At 41.5% G+C, this 22404-nt stretch overlaps 1 protein-coding gene and 1 non-coding gene across 4 annotated transcripts in view; both read left to right on the top strand.

The window, feature by feature from the left end:
- Positions 1 to 22404, top strand: part of LOC145393507 (tyrosine-protein phosphatase non-receptor type 2-like) — a 568853-nt gene that overhangs the window by 210488 nt on the left and 335961 nt on the right. The window lies entirely within an intron of this gene.
- Positions 14171 to 14289, top strand: LOC145393648 (5S ribosomal RNA). The gene has a single exon (XR_013896244.1). It is a non-coding gene; the product is annotated as a 5S ribosomal RNA (ribosomal RNA).

The following is a 22404-nucleotide window of genomic DNA, read 5'->3' as shown; positions in this document are numbered from 1 at the left end:
AGGATAAAGTAGCTTAGATGAGGTTGTTTTGATAAATTTGGTTAAATTAAAAAAATGTAGGTTAGATTAGGATAAACTTGTTTAGGTATGGGTTGGTAAGAATAAATGAGTTTGGTAAGGTTAGGATAATTTGGGGTTAGGTATGGATAAGTCAGCATTGATTAAGGTAAATTAAAGCCAAAATGGCATTCCAAGATAGCGTCAGTCTCTTTGGCACTGTGTGATGGTATAAACAGAGGCCATTTAGTCAGCTGTTTAGTCTTGTTTTTGTGCTGCATTAGCTTTCTATTAAATTGTTCTTGAGACTTGTTTTGTTCAGTTAGTCCATGGGCTAGTATAACTGCTATTCTTTATCAAAAAATAAACATGTTCAATCCAATGTATTAACTTTTATTAGCCTCATGCAGTACATACTGGTAATGCTATTTTTTCCAGCTTCTCATGGAACCTATTGCTGCTTTCAATGGCCTAACAGAACCTGACCTCTTTTCTCCATTGAATTACTGTGTATGTAATTGTATAATGTGAAATTATATTTCATGAACATTTCTTGGAACCTGTCTCACATTATATCCCAAACCTTATTGTATTTTACACACCCATATCACAAACGTGCACAGCCACACTTCCTCAGCTTTGACACTATTGCCACCTGCCATAGAGATCATAACTGCTGTTGTTATCTGTGTTTACTCTCAAATCCTTGTACCTCATTCCATCTCTCTGTTTCCTGAATCTTTCTTTTGCTACCCTCTTATTCTCTGAAATCAACACCAAATCATCAGTATACAGTTCTTATGAGAGTCCAGTTTTGATGTCATGTAAGAGACCTTCAGTCACCATGATAAACAATAAGGGAATTAAAATTGGCCCCTGATGCAGGAAACTCATCACTCACGTTCCCCATTTCCACCTACCTTGGGTTTGAGCACCCTTGTACATTGCCATAACCACACTAACCAACCATTTCTCACTCCCAAGCTTTCTCATTGCCCACTTCTTCAGCTCCCTAGGCACTTTATCAAAGGCCTGCTCCAAATCAACAAATACTAAGTACAACTCTCACTTCCTTCATATATTTTTTTTCCTGAAGCCTTCTTGCAGTGAATAGTGCATTAATGGGTCCCTGTGCCTGACATAAACTATTAATGCATCTCACCAATATTCACTCTTTCCCATATTATACCTTCCAGGACTTTCTCCATCACCTTCATTGGGTCTCCTTGATTTTACACTGGTTGTTTACACTTTAACCCTTTGAGATTCCGATGACTATTTCAATCGCCATTTCAAATCCAACCTCAGAGATTCCAGTGACTCTTTTAATTGTCATTTTAAGAAACTTTTGTAAAATATTCACCATAAATCGCGTTTACACATCATAACAAAGAGGCTCGAGCTTGATGTCACGGAAAGGGTGCTCTATGCGTGGCGGTACTCCACAGCTGGTCTGACTCATGGCTTTGTTTCTTTATAACTTTATTCTTGGTGAATATTTTTCTACAGCAAGGTATAAAATTTTTTATTTTTGCCTAACTTAACTCATCACTCTGACTTTTTATTTTCTTTGTTTTCTTTTTATGAACATAGTACGATAAAGTACAACTATTCTGCTTCAAAAGTAGTACCACAACCAGCATCCTATCTTAAAAGATGCATTTACACTGACCGATCAAAGAAAAACATCGTGAAGCGAATATGCAGCCAAGACTAAAATAAAATTGTGCATCTCTTTCCTTTCACTTTACTGCTTGTCGTAAAAGGCGACTAAAAGGGTTGGCGGAGGGTTAGTGCCCCTCCCCGGAAAACAACTAACTAAAAAAACAAACAAGAAGCCTCGGACAAGGACTGACCAAGGAGGCGATTTGTTTGTGGCCACCCCAAACGGGATTGAGGCGTCTGGCAATAGATAGATAGATAGATTTCCTTTGTTCTCCTTTTTTGGACATACTGCAATAAAGTACAACTGTGCAGCTTTAAAGTGGCACCAAAACCAACATTCTATCATGAAAAATGTTTTTACACAGAGCGATCAAAGTAAAATATAGGGCCACGAAGATGTGGGTCAGCATGAGTGACTGACTCTAGCACGGACATAATCTGCCCCACCGAGAAACCTGATAGGATTAATGTAATATGCATTCCCATATGTGAACAATGAACTACAGCAGATACTTGTTTTATCAACCCCCAGTGTAGTGGATTCTGAATTTGTCAGATGCATCTGAGTGCATTTTTCTTTTTAAAATTTTTTAATTTTTTAAAGTGCTGAACTAGATTCATAAATGGGTCCATCATGTGTGAACTGCTGACCATGTGTGGGGTGGTTCACAACACAGGTCTCGAGGTTGCAGTTCCTCCTACCCAGTTGGGCTAGGTTGGGGATCTTTCTGTCTATTGCCAGATGCCTTAATCTCATAAGGAGCGGCCACAAATAATCACCTCCATGTCACCCGTTCCCCCGCCATTTCATTACCCTGTTCCTAGCTCACACTCCACTCTCTCATATACCTCTCCACTCCATCCCTCCATTTTATCCTTGGTTTCCCCCTCCCTCTCCCCCTCCATCTCACATACACTCTCCTCATTAGTCTCTTACTCTCCATCCTCTTCACATGACCAAACCACTTCAGTGTACTGTATTTCTAACGTTTTCTGTCACATCCACATCCATAGCACAATGCACCTTTACTTCCTCATTTGTCGATCTATTTCTCCATGTAACTCCACATGCTTCTTTCAGATAACTCATTTCCACTACTCTCACTCTTGACTTGCATCCTTCAAACAGGGTCCAAGCATACGTTAACAGCTGGTATCACAATACTGTCATGCAGCGACTTTTGTACTTCCATGCTTATTTCCCTGTTTCTTATCACTGCTTTCAAAGAGCCAGCAACATTTCTTCCTTGTTGTACCCTTTCAAGCACTTCACCCTCCAAACTTCCATCCTTAATCATCACACTATGTAAGTACTAAACCCTTTGTAAGTCCTGTGGGGTATTCAAACGTGGTTAGTCCGGTGGGGTGTTATAACACTCTAATACATAATTACATGTAGTGTTACTAACATGTAAAATATATTCATACTGCCACTTCAGCCTATCTCTGCAATCACTAATGAAAAGATTGAAACCGCGTCCAGGTGACGACTCAGAGAGATGCCTGGAACCACTGTCTGACTCACTTCTTCATTTCTGCAACATTCGTGGCCTTTCCTGTAACGTTCTTCCTGTCGAACACCACCTCTCCTCCTCTAAACCTCACCTTCTCTTCTTGACAGACTCAGCTGTCTGGGGCAACTGACAGCAAACCCTTTTCTGTATCCTTCTACTTTCTCTATACACATTTCAAAGCCAAAGGTGACCGTTGCATGTATGTACGCAATGACTTAAATTGCTCTTGAGTTCCTGAACTTGATTCTTCTAAATTCTCTACTCTCTAGCTTTGGCTTTCTTGTCATTCTCTGACTAAATATATCTGCGCTGTTTACTTATCTCCTAATTCTACTATGAAAAATTCATTGACTATCATACAACTACGATGGAACACATGCTATCCATTTCTCCTTTCTCTGAAATCCCCATTCTAGGAGATTTCAATGTTCATCATCACCTTTGGCTCTTCTTTCCTTTCACTGATCCACCTGGTGAACAAGCTTACGCCTTTTCTATCCTTAACGACCTAGAGCAGCTTGTACAGCACCCTGCCCGTATCCCTGACTGCCTTGGAGAGAGCTTCAACATACTTGACCTCTTCTTTACAGCTAATCCTTCTGCATACATTGTTAATCTTTCCTCTCCGTTGGGCTCCTCTTATCACAACTTTATTACCTTAACCTGTCCTATTGCTCCAGTGCGGCCTGCAGACTCTCCAAGGAAACGTTGTCTGTGGCACTTTGGAGCTGCAGATTGGGAGGCCCTCAAGCAGTGCTTTTTCAATTTTCCCTGGAATGATTATTGCTTCCATGGCCTGGAGCCATCTGAGTGTTCCTTGCGCATTATGGAGGTTATTCACTCGGGCATGGAAGCATACATTCCCTTCTCATATCCTTTGATTAATGCAAGAAAGCCTTGGTTTAATCATGCTTGTTCTAATGCTCTCCGCAGTAAGGAGAGGGCCTATAAAAGGTACCTGAGCCAACCCACCCCTGAATCATATCTTGTTTGTGCTTCGCCTGGAATCATGCTAAGGGTGTTCTTCGTTCTGCTAAAAATAATTTCATCCTTACTAAATGCTCTCAATTCTCCAACTCGAATTCTTCCCGTTCCTTCTGGCACCTTGCTAAAAACCTTTCAAACAACTTTACCTCATCATCCTTCTTTCCTCTTTTCTATTCTGATGGCTCTGTAGCTATTTCTTCTACTGATAAAGCAGATCTCTTCGCTTAGACTTTCTCCCCCAATTCCACCTTAGACGATTCTGGTGCTGTTCTCCCATCACTTCCCCCCCTCAGACTTCCTCTTGGCTGACATTAAAATTTCTTCAGCTGATGTATTTTCTGCCATCACTGGCCTCAGTACTAACAAGGCATATGGGCCTGATGGAGTCCCTCCTATTGTCCTCAAGAACTGTGTTTCAGTGCTTATACCCTGCCTAGGTAAACTCTTTCGCCTTTGTCTGTCAACTTGTACCTTTCCTTCTTGCTGGAAGTTTGCTCTCATTCAGCCAGTCCCAAAGAAATGTGTCCATTCCCAACCCTCTGTCATCCAATTGCTTTAACATCCTGTTTCTCATAAGTTTTCAAGTCTGTTCTCAACAGAGAAACTTTAAAGCATCTCTCTCATAACAACCTTCTTTCTGATCGTCAGTATGGGTTCCTTCAGGGGCGCTCCACTGGCAATCTTCTCATCTACCTTTCAGACTCCTGGTCATCCTCCTTTCGGGACTTTGGCGAAAGCTTTGCCATTGCACTTGACATCTCAATGGCTTTCGATCGAGTCTGGCATAAATTTTTAATATCCAAACAACCCTCTTCCGGTTTCTATCCATTTGTCTGTGCCTTTATCTGGTGTATAGTTTCCTTTCTTTTCGTTCTATAGCCGCTGTTGTAGACGGCCATCGGTCTTCTCCTAGATCTATCAACAGTGGTGTTCCTCATGGCTCTGTCCTATCACCAACTCTCTTCCTTTTATTCATCAATGACCTTCTAAGCTGTACATCTAACCCTATGTACTTGTATGCTGATGATTCCACCCTTCACCTTTCCATTCGGTTCCCACAACATCCATGTCATCAGTTACTTCAGCAAACTAGGGATGAGGCTATGGCACACTTAATGTCTGACTTGGCTTGTATCTCTGACTGGGGTATAAATAATCATGTTTTCTATCTATCTATATATTGCCAGACGCCATAATCCCATACGGGGTTGCCATTTGACTCTGAGTTATTTGTTTTACAGGGAGGGGCACTAACCCTCCACCAACCCACTTGACACGTAGAGAGCACGTATGGTTTGGTTACGTGGTTACCACCCAGCGTTGTAACTGGTTTCTTGGCTTACAGGAAACCATTTGGCTTGTCACTCAATGTAAAGCCGCCTGTAACGGAAAGAAAAGCAATAAGTAGTGACAGGAAAGATGGGAGAAATAGGAAGAGAGGAGCGCAGGCACAGAAAAAAAAATGATAAAGGCTAAGGAAGAAGTAGGCAGCACTACATCAAATGAGTGGATGATGGTTGCCACCACCTACCACTAATCATATTTTAAATGCATGAAAAACTCAGTTTTTACACCTATCAACCTGGCACAACCTTCCACAGGAGTACCCACTAATGTTTAATAATATCCAGCTCAATCCTGCATCATCCTTGAACATGCTTGGAGTTTCATTCACTCGGGACTTATCTTGGGAAGATCATATTGCATCTCTTGTAAAATCTGCTTTCAAGATATTAGGTGTGCTAAGGTGACTCCATACCTTCCTTACCTCTGCACAGTTGTTGACTTTATACGCTGGTTTTATTTGCCCGTGTAGAGTACAACTTTCATGTGTGAGGAGGCTCCCCACATAGAGCTCTTCTTAATAGGGTGGAGTCAAAGGCTTTTCATTTTATCAACTCTCCTTCTCTGACTGGCTCCCTTCAACATCTGTCTCTTCGCTGCACTGTTTCATCTCTATCCCTTTTCTCTCGTTACTTCCATGGTCACTGCTCCTCTGAACTGTCTGCTTGCATCCCTCCACCTCTACAATGTGTGCGTAGCACCTGGCTAGCAACAAACACTCATCCGTTTTCTCCAACTTTCTAATGCGAGAGTTAACCGTTATTCCCAGTCCTTCATTTATGCAACAGGTCAGCTCTGGGACTGTCTCCCTGTGTCTGTATTTCCTACTTCCTCTGATCTCCATCGTTTCAAACGCAGTGTCCAGGCATCTCGAAATGAACGGATCTTGACTTTGGCTCTGTTTTGTATATATTGTTTTTGTTTTTTCTTGGAGGGAACGGTTTGCTGGCTCCTAGCCTTTGTTCCTTCTTTCTTGCATTAAAAAAGAAATAAAAAAAAATTGCACCTTTCCTTCTTGCTGGAAGTTTACTCTCATTCAGCAAGGTCCCAAAGATGAGTGACCATTTCCAACCCTCTAACTATAATTGCTTTAACATCCTGTTTCTCAAAAGTTTTCGAGTCTGTTATTAACAGAAAAATTTAAAACCATCTTTTCTATCATAACCTTCTTTCTGATCACCAGTATGGGTTCCGTCAAGGACGCTTCACTGGCAGTCTTCTCACCTACCTTTCAGACACCTGGTCATCCTCCTTTCAGGACTCTGGCAAAAGCTTTGCCATTGTACTTGACATCTCAAAGGCATTCGATCGAGTCTGGCATAAATCTGTAATTTCCAAACTGTCCTCTTATGGTTTCTATTCTTCTATCTGTGCCATCATCTACAGTATAGCTTCCTTTCTGGTCGTTCTACAGCTACTTTTGTTGACAGCCATCGTTCTTCTCCTAGAGGTATCGACAGTGGTGTTCCTCAGGTCTCTGTCCTATTGCCAACTCTCTTCCTTATTTTTCATAAGTGACCTTCTAAGCTGTACATCTAACCCTATCCACTCCTACCTTGATGACTCCACCCTTCACCTTTCCATTCAGTTCCCACAACGTCCATCTCAGCAGTTACATCAACAAACAAGGAATAAGGCTATGGCACACCTAATGTCTGACTTGGCTCATATCTCTGACCGGGGTAAAAGTAATCTTGTTGTTTTTAATGCATCAAAGACTCAGTTCTTACACCTATCAATCCGACAAAATCTTCCATAGGAGTACCCACTAATGTTTGATAATATCCAGCTCAATCCTGCATTATCCTTAAACATACTTAGGGTTTCATTCACTCGGGACTTGGAATGATCATATTACATCTTTTGTAAAATCTGCTTCCAAGAGATTTGGTGTGCTAAGCCTACTTTGTACCTTCTTTACCCCTGCACAATTGTTGACTTTATACATGGGTTTTATTTGCCCCTGTGTATAGTACAACTCTCATGTATTGGGAGGCTCCCAGCATACAGGTCTTCACAATAGGATGGAGTCAGAGGCTTTTCGCCTGATTAACTCTCCTCCTCTTACTGGCTTCCATCGACCTCGGTCTTCTCTGCACTATTGCATCTTTATCTTTTTTCTATCACTACTTCCATGGTCACTGGTCCTCTGAACTTTCTGCTTGCATCCCTCCATCTTTGCATAGCACCCATCAAGCAACAAACTCTCATCCCTTTCATGTCCAGCTCTCTAATGCAAGAGTTAGCAATTACTGCCAGTCCTTCATTTATGCAACAGGTCAACTGTGGAACTGTCTTCCTTAGTCTGTATTTCCTACTCCAGTCTTTCAAACACTGTGTCCAAGCATCCCGAAATGAACGTATCTTGAATTTGGCTCTCTTTTGTATTGTTTTTGTTTTTTTCTTGGAGAGAATGGTTTGTGGGCTCCTGGCCTTTGGTTCCTTCTTCCTTGCATTAAAAAAAAAAAAAAAAAAAAAAAAAGATTCGTGCCCCACACCTCCAGTGTCATGGTATTTTCCCACATTCGATCTTGACTGAGTGCGATGAGACTACTGTAAATTGTTCCTGAAGTCTTATTATGTACAGACAACACATTCACTTCTTAAAGTGAGAAAATATCCTTAAGCAAACCAAATGAAGTACAACATGAGTCTTTAGTGCTCAGCAGACGTACTCCTGAACACTACTTCGTTGCCATTGCAAATGATGCATACTCACTAACCTCTGATTACCTCAACAATAATAATAAAAAAAAAAGTAGTATTTGTAGATACACACTAAACAAAAAGCAATTTAAATGTTTTACAACTGAAGTTCAATATGGCAAGGTTGTTGGGAACAAGGCGTACAGCTGTCTGTAGTCTGTTCTCTCAGTAACACTCTCTCACTGACTGTGCCATTAACCTTGTAACATCAAAAATTAACTAAGCATTCTTAACTGTTCACAGTTTACTAAAAACAGTCATTCACCTCGAAACATATCAAGTATATTGAAAACATTTGGACATCCATTTTTATGCCTTCGTAACACTGTTGTCTCCCAGTTGTAATACCACTGGATGGTAATTGACAGCGGTAAGGATATTGCAGGAGAAATGCAGCCCTGTTTTCAAATATCAGAACATAATTCTGCACAGGGAATGCCAAGGTGAATATCAGATAGAGAGCTAGATAAATAAAATTATATATAGATAGGTACCGAGTCATTCATTCTACCACCCGCCTCCCCTACACGCATTGCTTCTCATTAAATGTTATTTCAAAATCCTACGTCACTACCTCCATTTTCTACCAGTTTCAGCCAAAAGGTTAGGTAAGTGAGGGAGAGGCCTCTTTCTTATATTGTTTTCTTCTAACAGTTTAATCAAAGAAGCTGCTAAATATGAACTAACCAGCCAACTGCAATTATTATTTTATTGCAAAGGCAAACATTTTTATTGAGCGCACGTGATTAGTGAAACTTTTCAAACTAAGGGCATTTCATTCAGCCCACACTAACCTGTTCAGTGCAAGATGTTTCCTGAAATGAATAAGACGATCTGGCTAGCAAGAATAAAGTACCTTGTAAAATACATTACTGGATTGAAGGGCTATGATAAGCGGTTTATCACTGTGCCCTTACCTGGATTTTTCCCACTCCTCCCACATTAAGTTTACCCACTCTATAGTCACACCCACACCCACACTTACACGCACTGGATTGCGTTCACTTTCGCTGCTAGGCAGCAACGAGGCAGAGAGTGATGATCCCTGTTTTACGAGTTTTTTTTTTTTCTCTTCTAATGCCACGTATCCTACACACCAATAGCATCGTTATCAATGCCATTTGAAAATTTTGTGATTTGAGGAAACTACAGTACATGAAAGTGTGTAGAAAAATTTATCTTTGAAACCCACAAACCATGTTTCTAGGAGAAGTTCACAGACTCCCACCAGATGGCAGGACCATCAGTGCACCGGCCCATACTTATACATACATAGTTAATTTTATGATCTTAGTCTGCTATGTTACAGCCTCCAAGAGTGCACAGTACCGCCACTGCCAATAAAATTCATTAATTATTCTTGCATTCAGATCTAGATTCAGCTCAGAAAATCTGGTAAACTTTTCCTTGACCCACTGCCCTTTTAGACACCAGATTTAATTGAAATCCAACAAAATGTTTTTTGAATATCTTGTACACAAACGTGGGTGAATACACACCCTACATCCAACTTCATTTGTGAATAAAATAAGCTACTTTTTATGTTTCGTATTATTTTTGGATGGAAAAATAGCAGAATTAGAGAGAAGTGGAAGAGCAATTGGACAAATATGGATTGGAGCAGATGAGGGACATGGAAGGTGTGTGCAAGATATTCATAGAAGAAATCTGTGCAGCTTGGGAGGTGGCGTGTAGGGTGAAGAGATTACGAAAGTGGTGCAAGGAATAGCATGGTGGAATGAACAGGTGAGACAGGCTGTGGCACAAAAGAAAAAAGCACATAGTGAGTGGATGAGAAACGGGTATGGAAGAAGTTGAGAGACGGAAGAGAGAGTTATATGCAGAGAGGGAAAGAGAGGTGAAAAGATTAGTAAGAGAGAGTAAGAAGAGAGTAGATGAGGAATTCGGAAGGAATTTGCGTGTAAAGTGGAGGCAGTGTGAAAAAATGTTCTGGAAAGGGGTAAAGAGAGTTAGACAGGGTGTCAAGAACATCAGTTGGGGAGTGAAAGATGAAAATGATAGAATACTATAGTCGGACTCCCGCCCGTTTGCGGCTGAGGTGTGGCCCGCACCTGTGTACAATGGTGCCACGTTTCCCCAACTTGCGATGTGAAACGGAAGCTATTTATGTACAAGGCATCACAAATTCGATAAATTCAGATGAATAAAACTTACACTTGTGTATTTTGATGGATGAATCAACAGTAATCTTATTATGCATAAAATATTTATACAGTAACACAGAAACATGGCATACATATTGTACAGTGTTGCTAAAAGATATTGTAGTCACTTTTAATGGTTTTTAGCGTAGTTTTAGGGTGGGTAATAATATCACAGTTATGGATATAAGATAATGAGCCTGAAAAAAGAAGAAATATGCCAATATCCAAAGTAAAAGAAATAATTCATGTAATTCTTGTGAGTGGCAACACTTACACACCCAATCTGGCCTAAAATAAGGTACGTACCCCTTCGTATACCCAACCATAGCTTGTACAGGTGTTGCTTGGGAAAAATGCTCACATTTACTGGCTTTTACCATAATTTTAAGGGCGAGGAATAATCACATTTATAATCATAAGCTAATATGTAGGACAAAATAGTAGGCATATGCCAATACCAAGTAAAAAAAAAAAAACTATTCACTCGCGAACGGCAACACTTCCACACCCAGTCGGTGGCCTTGACAGATAGCTTCCCTACAGAGAGAGAGAGAGAGAGAGGCAGGAGAAGGGGATGCATTGAATGCATTGTCGGCATCACTAAATATAACAAAACCAAATTAACAAATGAAAGCACAATTATAAATAACTTATAAAAGAATCAAAAGTACTCAGGGTGGCTCACATTTCCCACCACGTGGTAGGTGAATCTAGCCCCCCCTTCCCCTTCCCTCCCTTCTTAATCCCTCCTGGGTGTCTCAGGTCAAATCCCCCTTCACACTTCCCCTCCCCCCTGGACCACCACCCCAACAAACCCACATCCACACTCCCACCCTCACCTACACCCACACCCCACTACGTCGGGGTGTATGAATCAGTAACGTAACAAACCTCTCAGCAGACAGTAACTTTGACACTCCATCTACTACTAAATATAACAAAACCAAATTAACAAATGAAAACACAATTATAAATAACTTATAAAAGAATCAAAAGTACTCAGGGTGGCTCACATTTCCCGCCAGGAGAGAGAGAGAGAGAGAGAGAGGTAACGGTATAGAAAACGTGGCAACACTGTACACAGGTGCGGGCCACACCACTCGCGCAAACATGCGCGAGTCCTACTATAGTGGAGGAGGGAGAAAAAGTGAGCAGATGGAGGGAACACTTTAAGGAATTGTTGAACACAGAGAATGAAAGCAGTGTGAGTGTAAGTGGCTGGGGAATGGAGGGATGTGAGATGAGAGGGAGAAATCAGTAGGTTGGAAGTTGTGGAAGCAATGAAGAAAGTCAGAATGGGGAAAGCCTAGGAATTGATGGAGTGTGTGGTGAAATGCTGAAGCATGGGGGAGAGATTGTAGTAGAATGGATGTGGAAGATGTGCTGTGTGTCCTGGGAGGAAGGTAGAGTCCCTGAGGATTGTAAGTCAGATATAATTATTTCCTTGTACTGTACAAAGGAAAAAGGGAAAAAGAAGTGTGTGGTAATCATAGGGGCATTTCTTTTCTTAGTGTAATAGGAAAATGATTTGGTAGGATACTAATTGATAGAGTTAGGGAAATGACAGAGGATTTAGTTGGAGAAGAAGGAGGGAGGTTTTAGGAAGGGAAGAGGTTGTGTAATCAGATATTCATTTTAAGGTCTTTAGTGGAAAAATTTCTAGAGAAAGGAAAGAAGTTGTATGCAGCCCTCATGGATTTAGAGAAAGCATATGACAGGGTGAATAGACAAGGATTGTGGAAAGTATTAAGAATATATGGAGTAAATGGGAAGTTGTTGAATGTCATGAAGAGTATGTATGATGGTGCTAAGGCTGCAGAGCGTGTGGATAGTGAACTGAGTGACTTTTTCTATTTGAACCTTGGATTGAAACAGGAATGTGTCATGTCTCCATGTTGTTCAATCTGTATGTGGATGGGATTATAAAAGAGATACAAGGTAGGGCAATGGATGTTGGAGAGGCCCTAATGCGAGAGGTATGTCTGGAAACTTCCTGTACTGTTGTTTGCAAACGACACTGTGTTGGGTAAAGATGAAGGGGAGCTGCAATGCTTGGTGAACGAGTTTGGGAGAGTGTGTAAGAAATGGACTCTAAAGATGACTGTAGGGAAGAGCAAAGTTATGGTCTTCAAGAGAAATGAAGTCACTGAATGTACAGTGAGGTTGGATGAGGAGGAAATTGAAAATGTGAGTGCATTTAAGTACATGGATAGTGTGATGAATAAGGATGGAAGCTTAGAGCATGAAGTACTTGAAAGGGTACAGCAAGGGAGAGAGGTTGCTGGTTCCTTGAAAGCAGCAATAAGAAACAGGGAAGTGAGCAAGGAAGTGAAAAAGTTACTGCATGACATATTGTGACACCAGCTCTAATGGAAGTGAAGCTTGGACTTTGTTGGAGGGACACAAGTCAAGAATGAGAACAGTGGAAATGGGTTGTTTGAGAGGAGCATGGAGAGTCACATGGAGAGAGAGACTGACAAATGAGGAAGTGAAGGGGCATTGTGATGTGGATGTGGATGTGATAGGAAGCGTTAGGAGAAACACACTGAGGTGGTTTGGCTATGTGTAGAGGATGGAGACCAAGAGACTGACGAGGAGAGTGTATATGAGTGAGGTAGAGGGGGGGAGAGGGAAGGGGAGGCCAAGGATGAGATGGAGGGATGGATTGGAGAGGTATATGAGAGTGGTGGGTGAGCTGGGAACAGGGTAGTGAAATGGTGAGGGAGAGGACGACATGGAGGCGATTTGTTTGTGGCCACCCCTAACGGGATTATGGCAGTTGGTAATAGATAGATTGATAGACTACTTTTGTTGTATGCATAATATCTGTTTTGATAATTTTTCCACTTTCTGTGCGGTGTTTTACATTTAAGAAGAATTCAGGCCTTTTAATGTTACAGTGTTTGTTTTTCATCACAGTAAACCATAAGTAGAAGGGAAAAAATGTATAGTGCTGTATTGTAGTGTTTACTCTTCCTCAAGCCTTTGTTTACAAGACCCTGCTTCTCTTAGTTATTTTTAATGCATGGAAGAAGGAACCAAAGGCTAGTAACCCATAAACTGTTCCTTCCAAGAAAAAAACAAGAACAATGAGAGCCAAATTCAAGATCCGCTCATTTCAAGATGCCTGGACATGCTGTGTTTGAAAGACTGGAGATAAGTGGAAGTAGGAAATACAGACAAATGGAGATAGTGGTGACATGTAGAGGTGTACGGTACGTAGGAGGACTACTGGGCCTTGAAAGCAGACTCTTGCATTAGTAAGTTGGACGGAAAAAGGATGAGAGTTTGTTGCTAGACGGGTGCTACGTGGCCATCATAGAGGTGGAGGGATGCAAGCATACACTTCAGAGGACCAGTGACTTTTGAAGTAGTTATAGAAAAAAGATAAAGATGCAACTGTGCGGTGAAGAGACAGAGGTTGAAGGGAGCCAGTAAGAGGAGGAGAGTTAATGAGACAAAAAGCTTTTGACTCCATCTTTTTGAGAAGAGCTGTATGTGGGGAGCCTCTCCACGCATGAGAGTTGTCCTCTACACAAGGGTGAATACAACCATGCATAAGGTAAGGAGTTGACTTATCACATCTAATCTCTTGGAAGAGGTTTTACAAGAGATGTAATAAGATCTTTCCAAGATAAGTCCCGAGAAAATGAAACCCTAAGTATGTTTAAGGGTGATGCAGGATTGAGCTGGATATTATTAAACATTAGTGGATACTTCTGTGGAAGATTTTGTTGTGTTGATAGGTGCAAGAACTGAGTCTTTGATGTGCTAAAAACAACAAGATTACTTTTAAACGGCCATACCACGTTGAGTACACTGCTTCCCGTCCGATCAGTGAAGTTAAGCAACGTTGGGTCTGGTTAGTACTTGGATGGGTGACCGCCTGGGAACACCAGATGCTGTTGGCATCCCTACGTGTCAAGTGGGGTTGGTGGAGGATTAGTGTCCCTCCCTGTAAAACAATTAACTCTGAGCCCTTGGCCACCCCGTTTGGGATACGTGGCATCTGGCAATGAATGAATGAATGAATGAACCGCGGGGCGTCACTTTCGTGACGCTTGGGAGCAAGGGATCATACCGTGAGGCGTCACTTTTGTGATTCTGTGTTATTTTGAATTCTCCCGGCCTTCAAGTGGTGGCTTGTATCATCTATCAGTACTGCCTATGTCCAGCACTAGTCAGCACTCCTAATCTCATCTGTACTCCCATCCATTGTTGACAATTTAGCCATTTCTCCCCGTTCTTGACTCCCCTCCCTACCTCCCCTCCATTACCCTATCCTCTCGCCTGCCCGGCCGTGCTACGCTAAGTAAATCTTCCCTGGAATTTTTTGTTGATTTCATCCATTGAAATAAGCCCTATGCCCTATTCTTTTACCAAATAATATATACAAAAAAGAAATAAGGTGAGAGTGCCATACACCTAGAATTGGCTAATTATCATCTGACAACACCTCACGTGCACTCGTTCGCTAATTTTCGCTGTTTATTTCCCCTTGAAATATGCCGTATAATCTATTTTTGTAATAAAAATATATATAAAAAAGGAATGGAGAAGCCTAAGTGATATTTACATTCACCTGGAACTACCTAATTATTGCAGGCCACCACACTGTATTCTACGCTAAGTAAATCTTCCCTGGAATTTTCCACTGATTTCATCCATTGAAATAAGCCCTATGCCCTATTCTTATACCAAATAATATATACAGTAGTGCACCAACTTTCGCTACAGCAGGATTCGCGGAATCCACTTTCGCGGCATGCACCAAATATTCCCTAACTTCCACTTTCGCTTGAAAAAAATCGATTTTTGCGCACAAATTTTGGGTTTGGGACAATATTTTGAACTTTGAAATTCCTGCACCGCCCGCCCGCAACCCACCGCCATCTTGAATGACGTCATGTCAACACTCTGTCCACCCATTCCCGCCATTGTGTACGAGCGTGCTAGCTCCATTGTGTTGGATTCTCACGGTTCAATGGCCTCTACTATACCTGGTAGTGTGGGGAAAGGGCCTGGTGGTGTGGGGGGAGGGCCGGGAGGCAGTGGTGGTGATAAAAAGTGGCCGGGACATTCAAAGTCGGGAGGAAAGGCCAAGGCTAAAAGAGAGTATCGTGTTGGAGTGAAGAAACGGCAGTATAATAATGAAATGAAAAGGAAGATAGTTGTTTGTATCTCACAATGCAATGTACAATAGTGATTTGATGTACTGTATTGCAAGTGAAAATGAAAATCTGATGTTACTTTAGGATAACCGGGAACCAATTAGCCATTTTGCCATAAAGACAATGCCCCAACTTTCGCTAATTCCACTTTCGCGCATTATTTTTGGACCCAGTTAGGCGCGAAAATTGGTGCCCCACTGTACAAAAAAGAAATAAGGTAAGTGATAGTGCCATACAGCTGGAATTGGCTAATTATCACATGATAACACCTCACGTGCACTCGTTCACTAATTTTCGCTGTTTATTTCCCCTTGAATTATGCCGTATAATCTATTTTCATATTAAATATACTTATAAGGAGGGAAGGGAGCAGCATAAGTGATATTTACATTCACCTGGAACTACCTAATTTATTATATATTGTCTTGGTTTCCTGCCAATCATTTCATTGCTCTATATTAGCAGGTCTCACAAGGCTGAAGTTGGCAGTATTGCACTCACCCTAGCCAGGCGGCAGGAGGCCACCACTATCAGTTCACTGTCGTCTTTCAAGGTGAAAGTACGTCGGATTCGCTCCTGCTAACTTCCGCCGTTTTTTAGCCCCATGCAAAGGGCCCTGTGACCTTTACCCCCTACTAAACCTCGTGTGGAAAGAGGTAAAGGGCTGACAATTGATAGAGAGTGACTATGATCTTTCTATTGAGTAAAACAGTGCAAGTGGAATTGTAAATAATGTTTAAATAATATGTAAACAGCAAGTGAAAGCAATGAATGTAAATATAAGTGAACAGTGGAAAATAGTTTTATAAGTTACTTCAAGTGACAGTGCATAACACAGTGTAAATAAAATAGAAATGTAAATAGTGTAAATAAAATAGAGAACGTAAATAGAAATGTAAATGAGTAGTATTATAAGAATATGAGTATATATACTATGAGTAATGAAAGTGAAAGTTTCACTGTAGCATGTATGAATACTATGAGTTATGAGAGTGAAGGTGAAAGTGACATTCACTCTTAATGCTAGTATACAGGACGAGAAAGTGAATGCTACGTATTATACTGAAAGAAATTGAATGCCTACAGTAACAATAAACTACTATTACTGAAGGAAGCTTATGGATAAAGACTGTAGATATATATAAGTGTTATATATAGTAATAGAAATATAAACTGTGAGTGTTTTTATGAATAATAAATGACAACACCAGCGGCGAATGATCGGAAGTGGGATGGTCACATGCCCTCGTAATTTTCATTGCTTTCACTGTTTTTTTTTTTTTTTTTTTTTTTTTTTTTAGTATGGATTCCAAACTATTTGAGAATCATAGAATAGTGTTTCTAGTGATAATATCAGGCTGTGGTAATCATATTACGAGTTGTCGGGAAGTGTAAAGTGGAGACTTCATTACCCAACTTCAGAGGTCTCCACAAGTCCTACGGTACTCGACGAAGGCTCAACAAATACTCAGGAGAAAGCTGAAGGTATGTGCCATAAGCATATATGATTTAAATATTCTAGGACTAATAACTGATTTTTGGCAAATATTTTTTGAGAGTCTGTCGGAGCGCGAATATGCCCGCAGGAGCCGCAAGTCAAAGCAAAACAAGCCCGCGGTTTAAGGGTTAAGCCAGTCAGAGATATGAGCCAAATCAGACATTAGATATGCCATAGCCTCATCCCTTGTTTGTTGAGGTAACTGCTGAGCTGAACGTTGTGGGAACTGAATGGAAAGGTGGAATTATCAGTGTATGAGTGGATAGGGTTAGATGTACAGCTTAGAAGGGAGAGTTGATGATAGGACAGAGCCCAGAGGAACACCGCTGTTGAAAGATCTGGGAGAAGAACAATGGCTGTCTACAACAGCAGCTACAGAACGATCAGAAAGGAAGCTATAGATGAAGGCACAGATATAAGGATCAAAACTGTAAGAGTGCAGTTTGGAAATTAAAGATTTATCCCAGACTCGATTGAAGACCTTTGAGATGTCAAGTACAGTAGCAAAGCTTTCGCCAGAGTCCCAAAAGGAGGATGACCAGGAGTCTGAAAGGTAGATGAGAAGATTGCCGGTGGAACAACCCTGATGGAACCCATACTGACGATAGAAAGAAGGTTATGATATGAAATATGCTTTAAAATTTTTATTAAAGAATAGCCTTGAAAACTTTTGATTCACAGGATGTTAAAGCAGTTGGATGATAGTAAGAGGGTTGGGAATGGTCACTTTTCTTTAGGACCTTGCTGAATGAGAACAAACTTCTAGCAAGAAAGGAAGGTACAGGTTGATAGACAAAGGCGAAAGAGTTCACCTAGGCAGGGTGTAAGCAGAGGGGCACAGTTCTTGATGACAACAGAAGGGACCCCGTTAGGCCTATATGCCTTGTTAGTATTGAGGCCAATAATGGCAGAAAATACATTAGTTGAAGAAATTTTAATGTCAACCATGAGGGAGTCAGAGGGGAGAAGTGATGGAGGAATAGCACTGGAATCGTCTAAGGTGGAATTGGAGGAGAAAGTCTGAGTGAAGAAATCTGCTTTATCAGTAGAAGAAATAGCTACAGACCCATCAGAGTAGAACAAGGAGGGAAGGATGATGAGGTAAAGTTGTTAGAAAGGTTTTTGGCTAGGTCCCAGAAAGAATGGAAAGAATTCAAGTTGGAGAGTTGAGAACATTTAGTATGTATGAAATTATTTTTAGCGGAGCGAAGAACAGACATAGCACGATTTCGGGCAGAAACATAAGCAAGACTTGATTCAGGGGTGGGTTGTCTCTGGTACCTTTTATAGGCCTTCTCCTTGTTGTGGACAGCATTAGAACAAACGTGATTAAACCAAGGCTTTTTTGTATTAGTCAGAGGATATGAGAAAGGTATGTATGCTTCCATGCCCAAGAGAATAACCTCCGTCCTCCGTAATGCGCAAGGCATACTCAGGCGGCTCCCGGCCATGGAAGCAATAATCATTCCTTGGAAAATAAAAGAAGTACTGCCTGAGGGCCTCCCAATCGGCAGCTCCAAAGTGCCACAGTTGACGTTTCTTTGGAGGGTTCACAGGCCATACTGGAGTGATAGGACAGGTTAAGGTGATAAGGTTGTGATTGTAGGAGTCCAACGGAGAGGAAAGTTAAACAGTGAAAGCAGAAGAATTAGTTGTAAGGAAGAGGTCAAATGTTAGAACTCTCTCCAAGGCGGTCAGGGATACGGGTAGGGTGCTGTACAAGTTGCTATAGGTTGTTAAGGATAGAAAATATGAAGGGTTATTCACCAGGTTGATCAGTGAAAGTAGAGGAGAGCCAAAGGTGGTGGTGAACATTAAAATCTCCTAGAATGGAGATTTCAGAGAAAGGGAAAACGGATAGGACGTGTTCCATCATAGAAGTAAGATAGTCGAAGAATTTTTCATAGTCAGTAGAATTAGGGGATAAGTAAGCAGCGCAGATATATTTAGTCAGAGAGTGACAGTAAAGCCGAATCCAGAGAGTAGAGAATTCAGAAGAGTCACGTTCAGGAACCTGAGATCAAGATAAGTTATTGCGTACGTATACACAACGGCCACCTTTGGCTCTGAAATGAATATAGAGGAAGTAGGAGGAAACAGAAAAGGGTTTGCTATCTGTTGCCCGTTTAGGTGTGCGAAAGCATGGGGGGGGGGTAGCAAGCTCTGCCTGCACAACTCAAACTGAATTTAGATTAACAGGGATTTTACTAGGCTTACTCTAGGACCTGTTTTATCTGGAAAATCAGTTATTATGGATTGGTTTTCCTCCAATTTGTCTAGAATAATTGGGTTTTAATGTACAGTAAAATTAATCAAAGGAGTAGAATAGAATGGATCACTTTTGATAAATTAAGAAAATGCGATTGCTGGTATGTTGAAGAGATGGTTATATGGTTTGTGCTTTCTCCCTGGTTTAACTTATGGGTTGACAGCATGGAATCTAACAAAATCCTTGGAAGGTAAACTTAGGAGTGACCAGAGGAATGGAACAAATTGTGGTAGGGATCGTATGGGGAGATAAGAAGAGAACTTCGTGGATAAGAGAACATAAAATTAGAGGATATAATCACTATAATCAAAAAGCAAAAGTGATTGTGAACTGGTCATGTCGTTCGTAGAATGGATAATAAACGGACAGACAAGATAAGGGAGTAGAGCCCAGAGATGGAAAGAAAGAGGCAAACAGTGAATAAGGTGAGTTATTGATCTGAGTGTAAAATGGAGGGAGAGTAAGAAATTGTTTTGGAAGGAGGTAAAGAAAGTAAGGCAGTGTGAAAGGGGAAATAGTAGGGGAGTGAAAGATAGGAATAATAGATTGTTGGTGGAGAAGAGAGAGAAACTGAAGAGATGGAAGGAGCACTTTGAGGATTTGTTGAATGTAGAGAGTGAGAACAGTGCGAGTATAAGTGGTTGGGGAATGGCTGGGAGAAGAAGAGATGAGAGGAGGGAGGAAGAGATCAGTAGGGCGGAGGTCGTGGAAGTGATGAAGAATATTAAGTTGGGAAAGGCCCCAGGTATTGATGGAGTGTGTGGTGAAATGCTTAGGTATGGGGGTGAGATTGTTGTGGAGTGGATATGGAAGTTGTGTAGATTGGCTTGGGAAGAGGGAAGGGTTCCAGAGGACTGGAAATCAGGTATAATTGTTCCTTTATACAAAGGAAAAGGAGAGAGAGAAGTATGTGGTAACCATAGGGGTATTTGCCTACTTAGTGTGACTGGTAAAATATATGGTAGAATACTCATTGATAGGGTTAGGCATATGACAGAGGAGCTAGTTGGAGAAGAACAAGGGGGATTTAGGAAGGGAAAAGGGTGTGTAGATCAGATATTTGTTCTAAGATGTTTAGTGGAGAAATATCTAGAGAAGGGAAGGAAAGTGTATGCTGCCTTCATGGACTTGGAGAAAGCTTATGACAGAATAGATAGGCAAGGTATGTGGAAGGTATTAAGAATATATGGAGTGGAGGGGAAATTGTTGAGTGCTGTGAAGAGTATGTACGAGGGAGGTAGGGCTACGGTGCGAATGGATGGTGAGCTGAGTGAGTTCTTTGATCTCAATGTGGGACTGAAACAGGGTTGTGTGATGTCTCCATGGCTGTTTAATATATACATGGATGGGGTTGTAAAGGAGGTGCAGGGTAGGGCAGTGGATGTGGGGGTGGCTCTAATGAATGAGGGTGAGATTTGGAAGCTTCCGGTGTTGCTGTTTGCTGATGATACAGTGCTGTTGAGTGAAGATGAATGGGAGTTGCAAGGTTTGGTGAATGAATTTGGGACAGTGTGTAGGAGGAGGAATCTGAAAGTTAATATAAACAAAAGTAAAGTTATGGTGTTTGAGAGGAATGAAGTCACAGAGTGTGCAGTGAGGTTGGATGGTGAGGATATGGAGAATGTGAGTGCATTCAAGTACTTGGGTAGTGTGATGAGTAAGGATGGAACTTTGGGGGATGAAGTGCATGAAAGGGTACAGCAGGGAAGGAAGGTTGTTGGTACACTGAGAGCAGTGATGAGAAATAGGGAGGTGAGTATGGAAGTTAAGAAGTCACTGCATGATAGTATTGTGATCCCTACCCTAACGTATGGAAGCGAGGCATGGACCTTACAAGAGGGGAACAAGTCAAGAGTGAGAGCAGTGGAAATGAGTTACTTGAGAGGAGCATGTGGAGTGACGTGGAGGGCCAGGTTGACGAATGAAGAAGTGAAGGAACGCTGTGGGGTGGATGTGGATGTGGTTGAGAAGATTAGGAGAAATACACTGAGGTGGTTTGGACATGTGGAGAGAATGGAGAATGAAAGACTGACTAAGAGGGTGTATATGGGTGAGGTGGGAGGAGGGAGAGGGAGAGGTAGACCAAGGATGAGGTGGAGGGATGGAGTTGAGAGGTATATGAGGGAGGGAGGGGTGAGTTGGGGGGAGGGTAGTCAAATGGTGGGTGACAGAGCGACTTGGAGGCGTTTTGTCTGCGGCCACCCTTTGCGGGATTAGGGCGTCGTGCTATGGATGGATGGATGGATGGTTATTGAGATATGTTGGGACTGGATGGAATAGGCCAACAGTCATTTAGTCAGAGTGGAAAAAGATGGGTGAGGCCTTTGTCTTCTGATTAAGGCCACCACTGCCACTATCGCCACCACTTCTGCTGCTGCATCCACTGATGATGATGATGATGATGATGATGATAATAATGATGACTGTATACATGTTCAGTAAATCAAAGAAAGTTTTCTCTCAGACCTTTAGGCCCTTGTGTTGTTAGTACGTAGTTGGATGGCTTTCACCAACCTGGAAGGTTCAGCCTTGAAAGAGTGGAGTATGGTTACAAGCTCAGCCAGCCACATCACCTGGTGCTATTAAGCAGACTTGAACCTTCATCATTCTTTTTCTGTGTCTGCCCTCCTCTCTTCGTATTTCTCACATTTTTCCTGTCACTTTTTATTACTCTTCTTTTCATTTCAGATGGCTTTACATTGAGTGACAAACCTAATGGTTTTCTGTAAGCCAGGAAACCATTTACATTGCTGGATGGTAACCATATAACCAACCCAAAAGTGTACCCTACATGTCAACAAGTGGGTTAGCAGAGGGTTAGAGTCCCTCTCCATAAAGCAACTAGCTTAAAGGCAAATGGCCACCCCTTATGGGATTATGGCATCTAGCTATAGATAGATAAATATAGATAGATTGGGTCGCAGATGTACAAAGTTTAGTTTCAAGTTGAAATACTGATGTGCACAAGACTTCTTGAAAATTTGTAACCTTAATCCGTCAGGTATCCCCAGTGTTGGTGGAAATGTATGTCATGCATATCATTGAGGTGACAGAGGGAGTGCATGGTGTGAACTGAGAGTCCTCTTAC

This window comes from Coenobita brevimanus, chromosome 24 (genome assembly GCF_032717465.1).
Source record: "Coenobita brevimanus isolate Jiangsu-jjx chromosome 24, ASM3271746v2, whole genome shotgun sequence".
In the NCBI taxonomy this organism is placed as follows: Eukaryota; Metazoa; Arthropoda; class Malacostraca; order Decapoda; family Coenobitidae; genus Coenobita; species Coenobita brevimanus.
Note: the sequence above shows the minus strand (reverse complement) of the source record. Positions and strands in the feature narration are given on the sequence as shown.